Source organism: Nicotiana attenuata, unplaced genomic scaffold (genome assembly GCF_001879085.1).
Source record: "Nicotiana attenuata strain UT unplaced genomic scaffold, NIATTr2, whole genome shotgun sequence".
NCBI lineage: Eukaryota > Viridiplantae > Streptophyta > Magnoliopsida > Solanales > Solanaceae > Nicotiana > Nicotiana attenuata.
Window position 1 is genome coordinate 472,649 of NW_017670631.1, and position 8,261 is coordinate 480,909.

Sequence of the window (8,261 nt, forward strand, 5' to 3'; positions counted from 1 at the left end):
TCCTTAGAAAGGGGCTACGCGTGGCATTAGCGCACCTGTCATCATATCCATGTCTACCCTTCCCGTACCCTTATTAGTCAAGCAAAGCGAGTGTTGGTCAGGGATTCCTATTGCGTGCTGCTACCCGTCCCTTCTTAATGGTCCTGGAGGGAGTTAGGACCTCTACCTATAGGTGGTCCTGTCGCGCCCCCTTTTTTTTCTTCCGCGGAATTGGGTTTATGACATTTTGGTTGGGACAACTCTTTCCTTTTGGAAAACCGATTTTGCAATTTTTGAAGAGTCGCCACCTAACGATTTTAAGGTGCGTTAGGGCACCTATAGGGTTCAGCTACAACTATGTTTGATAACCAGAGATAAGGTAAGGGATTGAAATTTCTCAAGGGGAAGGTGTTAGGCACCCCTCAGGATCCACTAGTGTGGATCCCGGCCAGATAATTTTCTGTGAATTTGTGCAATTTCAAGTAAACAAATAAGGCTCAAATAATAGGGGATTTTGAATAGACAAGTGTTTGAAAACGATTAAATAAAGCAAAAGTTTTGAAAAGAGTTATAACTAAGCATAATGATGAATGTAAAGGGGTCCTAGGTTTGTTTGTAATATGGATCACATCAATGCAATACCTGGTAATCACTCCTCAAAAGAGGCTTCTTCTTCAAATTTGGATATAGAACACGTCTGGTGCGTTCTCTATATTAAATCTGAATATGTCCATAAAGTCGGATGCCATGCTCACCTAGATTGACCATTTCTTGGGATCTTGGTTGATGTAACAAGACAATGCATCACTCCTCATGAACAGCTTCATGCAGATTCTTTCATCCTTCCCTACTCCAACCAGCTTGTCGCAATAGGTCAGATGGACCCTTGGATCACCCGTACCATCAAACATTTCGAGCTTAGGAGGTTTGTACCCCTCAGGCAGTTTGACATCAGGCTGCATGCAAAGGTCCTCATAGTTCAGCCCCTCGACTCCTTTGCTTCCCTCGATGCCCTGAATCCGGCTGGTCAGTTTCTTAAGTTCCTCGGCCAAGTTCCTGATAAGCAGATCCTTTTCATCAGAATCAGGTGTGTATGAGATGGGTTAGGTGGAGTGTGGCATGGTCTCCACGTAGATAGGATTGTTACAGTGGCCTGGTGTATGGGTGTGGAAATGGTAGTATACGACTTGTTGGTGCTTTTGGTTGAGGTCCCGGGGGCCTCGGGGTGATTTTGGATGGTTGACGGTAGGCTNCCTTTCCGGAAACGTTCCTTACCCAACGTTTACGTCGAAACCTTGGTAACCTACGTTTAGACCCCCGTTCCCCGTAAAGTTCCCTTTAAGTTAAGTTACCCCGGAAACGGGAATTTTTAACGGGAACGTTACCTAAGTTTCCTAACGTAAGACGGGAAGGGATACTAAGGCTTAGGACACTTTACGGTTAAAAGTAAAAGGACTAAGGCGACGATACAATACATATAGGACTACATTTAAAGGGAAAACATGTAAGCAATCAGAAGGCTCATATAATCCTCCGCAAACAATACATATAAATAGCACGACTCAAACACAGTTAAAGTCTGAATTTTCTAAGTCCTGAAGCAGGGGATTTGAGTCAGAACCAGATTCATTATATAGCTCAAATAAGAAGTCCGAATCAGGCCTGCCTGTTGATTGTAGCAGTTTGATAATTAACGAAGGTAGTTCCAGTTTTATTCAAGTATTTACCTAAGGCTTGCCTAGGCGTAATAATGATATCCTATGAGCATGATATCTAGAGTGATGCTGTAAACAGTGATTAATTTTAAAAAGGCGATTTGGATCCTATAAACATGCTAAATCGTATTGATAAAAGGAGTAGGTTCTTTAAGCTAATTCAGGACAGTACGAGTCAAACCAATTTTTTAACTAAACTTGTTTTAGATCCTATAAGCATAATCTCTATTATAGCTGATTTTTATTCCTACAGACATGGTATCTAAGTATTAAAGGCTAATTTTTGTCCTATATGCATGGTATCTAATTGAACATGAGGTGGAGTAGGCATGATTTATTTGATCACAGCGAAATTCCTATAGGCATGATTTCTATAAAAGTACTGTCTTTAATCTTATAGGCATGACATCTAATTTCGAAGCTGATTTTAATCCTGTAGGCATGATGTCTGATTATAGCCATTTAGATCCTATAGGCATGATGTCCAAATGTGGAAGTAAAACATGAAGACTTTATTAAACAAATCCTATAGGCATGTTATCTACCCTTTCTAATAACTTAAAACATGCATAATTACCCCATCTCTTTTCACTAGCCAACCCTAATATTTGTTTCAAATTATTACAGACCAAATATTTGAATTACAAAAGAAATGCTGAAATAAGAAATTACGACCAAAAGAAGCCTGATCTTGACTTCCTATCTGAGTTATATAATTAATCACTTCAAATGGCAATGATGTTCAAAGACTTTCTCATGCCTAGGTGTGTCAAAGTTCCCTAAGAGTCTCAAGGGACCCTGGGCAGTGCTTACACCCAGGTTTGCATAACCAGAAAGAAATGAGTGCAGTGTGGAAGGGCCAGCCCTTATGTGTCCAAGTTCAGAGGGAGCTCAAGGGTCCCAAAGCAAGGCTCACACAAGGGGGGCAGAACCTATGTTCTAAGAATATAGTAGAAGTGCAGAACAGAGATTTATTAAAACTGGGTTGGAAATAATAAGTGGTTTTAAAAACAGTTGGAGTAGTGAAACAGAAACAGTAAACATTCAAAGGGGCAAGGGATTATAGGATTTATTGTATAACCCCAATAGGGGTCTGATTTGGTCATGCACAGCAATAGCTGGTGCTGGCATGGACACAAACCATCCAAACGAGCACAAACACATATAGGGGATATGGGGGTTTGGGGTTCATAAGGTGGCAAGTGAATAACAAATGACTGATAGAGTACACATATAGGGAAACATTAATTTTATTAAAAAAAGGGAAGGGACATATTTCAGCATGTTAGTATCATAAATAGACTGCAGAGACATGAGCAGAAGTGAACATGATTGAGAAACTGAAGCAACTTAAAGAAACATGTTGTTGTTGAGACTTAAAAGTTAACTAGGACATACCAGTAGAGAAGCAAAATGCAGAAAGGTAAAGCAAACAAGAGTCCACAGTCTAGCCTTGGCTTTCAGCCAGCTAGACAAAGCAATAGCAGAAGTAGCAGTAAAGAAAGAGAGAGTTTTAAGTGTAAGTGTGTGTTCTGAACTCAAGTTGTTCGTGTCTAAAAGAAAACAGGGTATGGTATTTATAGTTTTGAAAACGGGTGAAGAATAAGGTAATAAGTAAAAGCTTAATACAAACATGGAAACAATCACAATCAGAATCAATTAACACAAGTACTTCCCCTTAATCAAGGAAGTACTGCTCAACGGATACTAACAAGGTTAATTAAGGAAAGAAATCAGTTTGAGACAGATTGATTCTTGCCATATAAAGGGGAAGTAAAAGAATGAAGTAAATAATCAAGTCTAAGTACAAAAATGGGCTTATTTTGGGAAAGGATTCAGCAGGGTAAAACATCACAGTAAAGGAAAGGAATCAATTAATTTTAAACAGATGAGTAAAAATTATGGCTCGTAAGAAAACCCTTTTGCAATTAGTGGGGAGATTGAGGAAATCAAGATCAATTAAGAAGGAACATGATTCTGCACTTCACCATATAAATAGCAAGGAATGAACAAGCATGCAGAGTTAAACGAATTGACAAAAAGAAGCAACACCAACATACAGTAGTAGTAAGGGTAAGCTAGGGTTCGGTAGTAAGAAAATATTCGAAGCACAGTAGTCAAGTAGGTCAAGTAGTCACATAGAATCGACAATGAAGAAGAACATTGGAACAGGTAAAGAGAGTCAGAAACAAGTAAAGGTCTCACAGTAACAAGTGAGGCAATACTTTTTAAGAAATTAGGGCTTCAATAGTAGCCGAATTTAAGAGATGATAAGAGCTCAAATCAGATAAGTTAAACAAGGAGAAGAAAGTCAGAAACAAAGAACTTAATCGAACAAGTACACATTTAAACAAATAATTTCAGAACTCGGATAAGACCAAAAAGGGAACTAGGGTTTTTAACATGCTGAATCAAATAGAAGGAAAGCATAAACAGGTTGTTTGAACGTAGTAAAATCATGAAACAACACTAAAAATCAGAGAAGAGGTCTTTAAAAAGTTAAGAGAAACCCTAATCGTTGAAAAATGAAGAGTCATTTTGAAAGAAAAGTCAAAGAACCTTCGAGAAACACTTAAAAAGGTTTATAGTAAGCACAGATCTAAGATAGATCTGAAAGAAATTGGAAGTTCTTAGAGATTAGGGTTTCAGAGAACACAGAAAAGTGAGAAAGACTTTGAAAGTTAATGATCTGACCAGAAAAAGTCAAGGATCTGCCTTGAAAGACCATGAATGGCCGGAGAAAGGTCACTGATGGCCGGAGAAAGGCCATGAACAGAAGTCGAGCAAGGACTGGACCAGATTCCTTCGAGGTCTGGCCATGAAACCACAGAAACAAACACCCAGGAGCCATAGGATGCCGATACACATATCAAATGGTCACGAGAGGCCATGGATTAGGTAGGTATTAGGGTGGGATTAGATGGCGGCGGCTAGGGTTCATGAGGGATTGCAGAGAGAATTCAGAGGGAAAGGGATTCACAGGCGGCGGGCGGTGAAAAATGAAGTAGGTTTAGTGGTCGTTCAGGGTTAAAAATGGAAAGGGTGAATGCTGGCTGTTGATCTGAATGATCAACGGGCTGGATTAAAGAGGGTAGGTAGGGGTCCGGGTTTGGGTCGGATCAATTTGAAATTGGGTCGGGGTTTAATTGTGATTGGGCCGGGGAAATTGGGTTTAATTAGGGGTTACAATTAGGCTAAAATTGAAATGCAATTGGGCTAGATTTTAAATAGCCATTTTTCCCTATTTAATTTATAAAAAATAAAAAATTAATTTCTGAAAACAAATTTGTCACGACCCTAAATCTGGACCTGGTCGTGATGGCGCCTCTCGTGAAGACAAGGCCAACCGACATATTCCTATTTCCAATCTTAACCAGTAACATAATAAGTATTAAGTCGTAAACATGATAAAATCTCAAAAATAAGCAGTTAACAATATAATTTGCGGAAAACAAACCCAACACAGCCCGACATCAGGGTGTCACTAGTCATGAGCATCTACTAAGGTCCGAATACAAAAAGAGTCTAAAATGCACTAGATACAGTCTAGTGAAATCGAGAGGGAGAAAAGCAGTGCTGCGAACGTCGGGCAGCTACCTTGCTAAACTCCGATGACTCTTCCTCCGAGCAACCAACCCGCTACCGGGTTCAGAAATACCTGAATCTGCACACAAGGTGCAGGGAGTAAAGTGAGTACTTCCAACTCAGTGAGTAATAAAAATAAATAAAGACTGAGTAATATAAATCCACGTAAGGCACAACATTAAGCTACAAGAGGCATAAGAAATCAGTAATTATAATTAAACATTGAAATCTCGTAAACATCTTCCAAACAGTTAAACAATATGCAGGAAAACAACAGAAGAGTAAACACATAATAACTGCCCCTCGGGCACAGTAACAGTAGAATCAGCCCTCGGGCAAATGTCACATAATAATGCCAGCCACTCGGGCTATATCTCATATCACAATGGGTACCCGCGCTCACTGGGGGTGCACAGACTCCGGGAGGGCCCCCTTACGGCCCAAGCGCAATATCAAACCATCTCGTGGCATCATAAACAGGCTCTCGGCCTCATATCAAATCTCAAGCCACCTCGTGGAGTACAAATCTCAGGCCCTCGTCCTCATTATCATAATCAGTGTATCATTGCGGCAGCGTGCAGCCCGACCCAAAAATATTCTCACAATACAGGCCCTCGGCCTTACTCAGTCAGAGTCTCATAAGCCTCTCGAGCATCAGTAAAAGATGAAGCTCAGCTCAAAATATCATTAAATATCATTTAATGTGTTTAAAACAGAATAACATAGCTGAGTTTTGAAAATAGTGAAAATATAGCATGACTGAGCACCAGTATGAAATCAAACAGTGAGGAAAATATTATTTAAAATCCCCTAAGGGTTCAAACTGTTGGCACGAAGCCCACATGTGGCATTTAGACCAAAATATAATAATATTAAATAATTATTGTCAAATACGCAGTAAAATAGTCATTCGGGATGGACTAAGTCACAATCCCCAATGGTGCACGACCCCACGCTCGTCATCTAGCTTGTGTCTCACCTCAACATAGTCGAATGCTGTGAAATTCCGGTGTTTCATACCCTCAGGATAGCATTTAAAATCATTGATCACCTCATTCCGGCTCGAAATCTAGCTTGCAATGCCTTTGCCCCTCGAATCGGCCTCCAAATGCTCCAACTCTAACCAAAATCAGTATATTATCATCAACATACGCTAAAGGAACAAAGCCCAAGCGAAAATTATCAAATTACATCAAAAATCCCGAAATTGGCCAAACCCGGCCCTCGGGCCCACGTCTCAGAATCCCATAAAAATGATAAAATCCGACAACTCATTCAACCATGAGTCCAACCATACCAAAATTACTAAATTCCGATAATAATTCGGCCTCCAATTCTTCAAATCTCATTTTTCAAATCCCTAGGTCCAAATCCCCAATTTACATCTCAAAAACATGTAATCTAGTCGGATTATTCGATGATAATTCGATATTATGGAGTAGAAATGATCACAAGTGACTTACCTCAAGATTTCCCATGACTTCTCGCTGAAAATTCTCCCCAAGCTGCGTTCTTATCGTCCAAAAATGTGGAATGAGCGAAAAAAACAAGACAGCTCAATAAAACACAATTTGGGTCGCTAAAAGCCCCATTCCCGTCGCTAAAAGTGCCAAATCTGGTCGCTAAAGGTGCGCACTATATCCTGCTGCACCAGCAATATTTATTTTCACTAAAAAGGCTCTAACTCCACCATACAAACTCGGAATTCAATGATTCTTGTTCCTATGAGTCACAAATAATAATAAGAACATAGCCCTTCAAGCGAAACTCAATTAGGAGCTCATTTGCTCAGTGCGATACCCATTTCGCTCGTTAAACAATTAACTCATGTTTCGCGTCAAAAACCCAATCGCGACTTGATGAAATTAGACCAAACTTTCCAGATCACTCCTATAATTCATTATCAAAATTCTGGAAGTCTCGAAATCAAATTTCGATCTCTAGAACTAAAAATGGACCTTTGGATCATTACATGCTTATGCTCAAAACGACAAAAGCTTCTAAAAACTCTTCCAAAACTTATCCGAGCCTCATGGGACCCCGACCAAACATGCTAACACACCCCTAACATCATTCAAACTTGTTCCAGCCTTCGGAACGCTCAAAACAACATCAAAACATCGAATCACCCTCGGATTCTAGCCTAAGAATTCCAAAACTTCCGAATTCCGAATTCGATCAAAAAGTCTATCAAACCTCGTACGAATGACCTAAAATTTTGTACACACGTCACAAATGACACAGCGGACCTACTCCAATTTCCGGAATTCTATTCCAACCCCTATATCAAAATCTCACATATCAACCGTAAAACGCCAAAATTCCAATTTCGCCAATTCAAGCCTAAATCTACTTTGGACCTCCAAAACACATTCCGATCACGCTCCTAAGTCCCAAATCACCTAACGGAGCTAACCAATTCATAAAAATTCCAATCCGAGATCATATGCTAACAAGTCAAAACTTGGTCAAACCTTTCAAATTTTTAAGCTTCAAACTGAGAACTGTTCTTCCAAATTCATTCCGATCATCCTGAAAATCAAAACCGACGATTTAAATAAGTCATAATACATCACATGGAGCTAGTCATGCCCAAGAACTGGCGAGCAAAGTGCAAAAGCTCAAAACGACCGGTCGGGTCATTACATCCTCCCCCACTTAAACATACGTTCGTCCTCGAACGTGCCCAGAGTTGTTCCGAAAACCATCAAATCGCTGTGTAACCTTACCGTGTACATACCCGGGGGTGATCCCACGTCATCTATCTCATATAGGTCCGATAACACAATGTAACTGAAATTTCACAATCCAACCTAGCCCATAAACCTTAGAACTATAATTCCACTACTCAAAATCATCTACAAGATTAGAATCTCACATTTATACTCTGAATAAGCCCGAACAAGCTGTAACAAGCCATAATTGCAACCTCAGATGCAATTACATGATATACCACATAGCTCAAACTCTTGTAGCGATAAC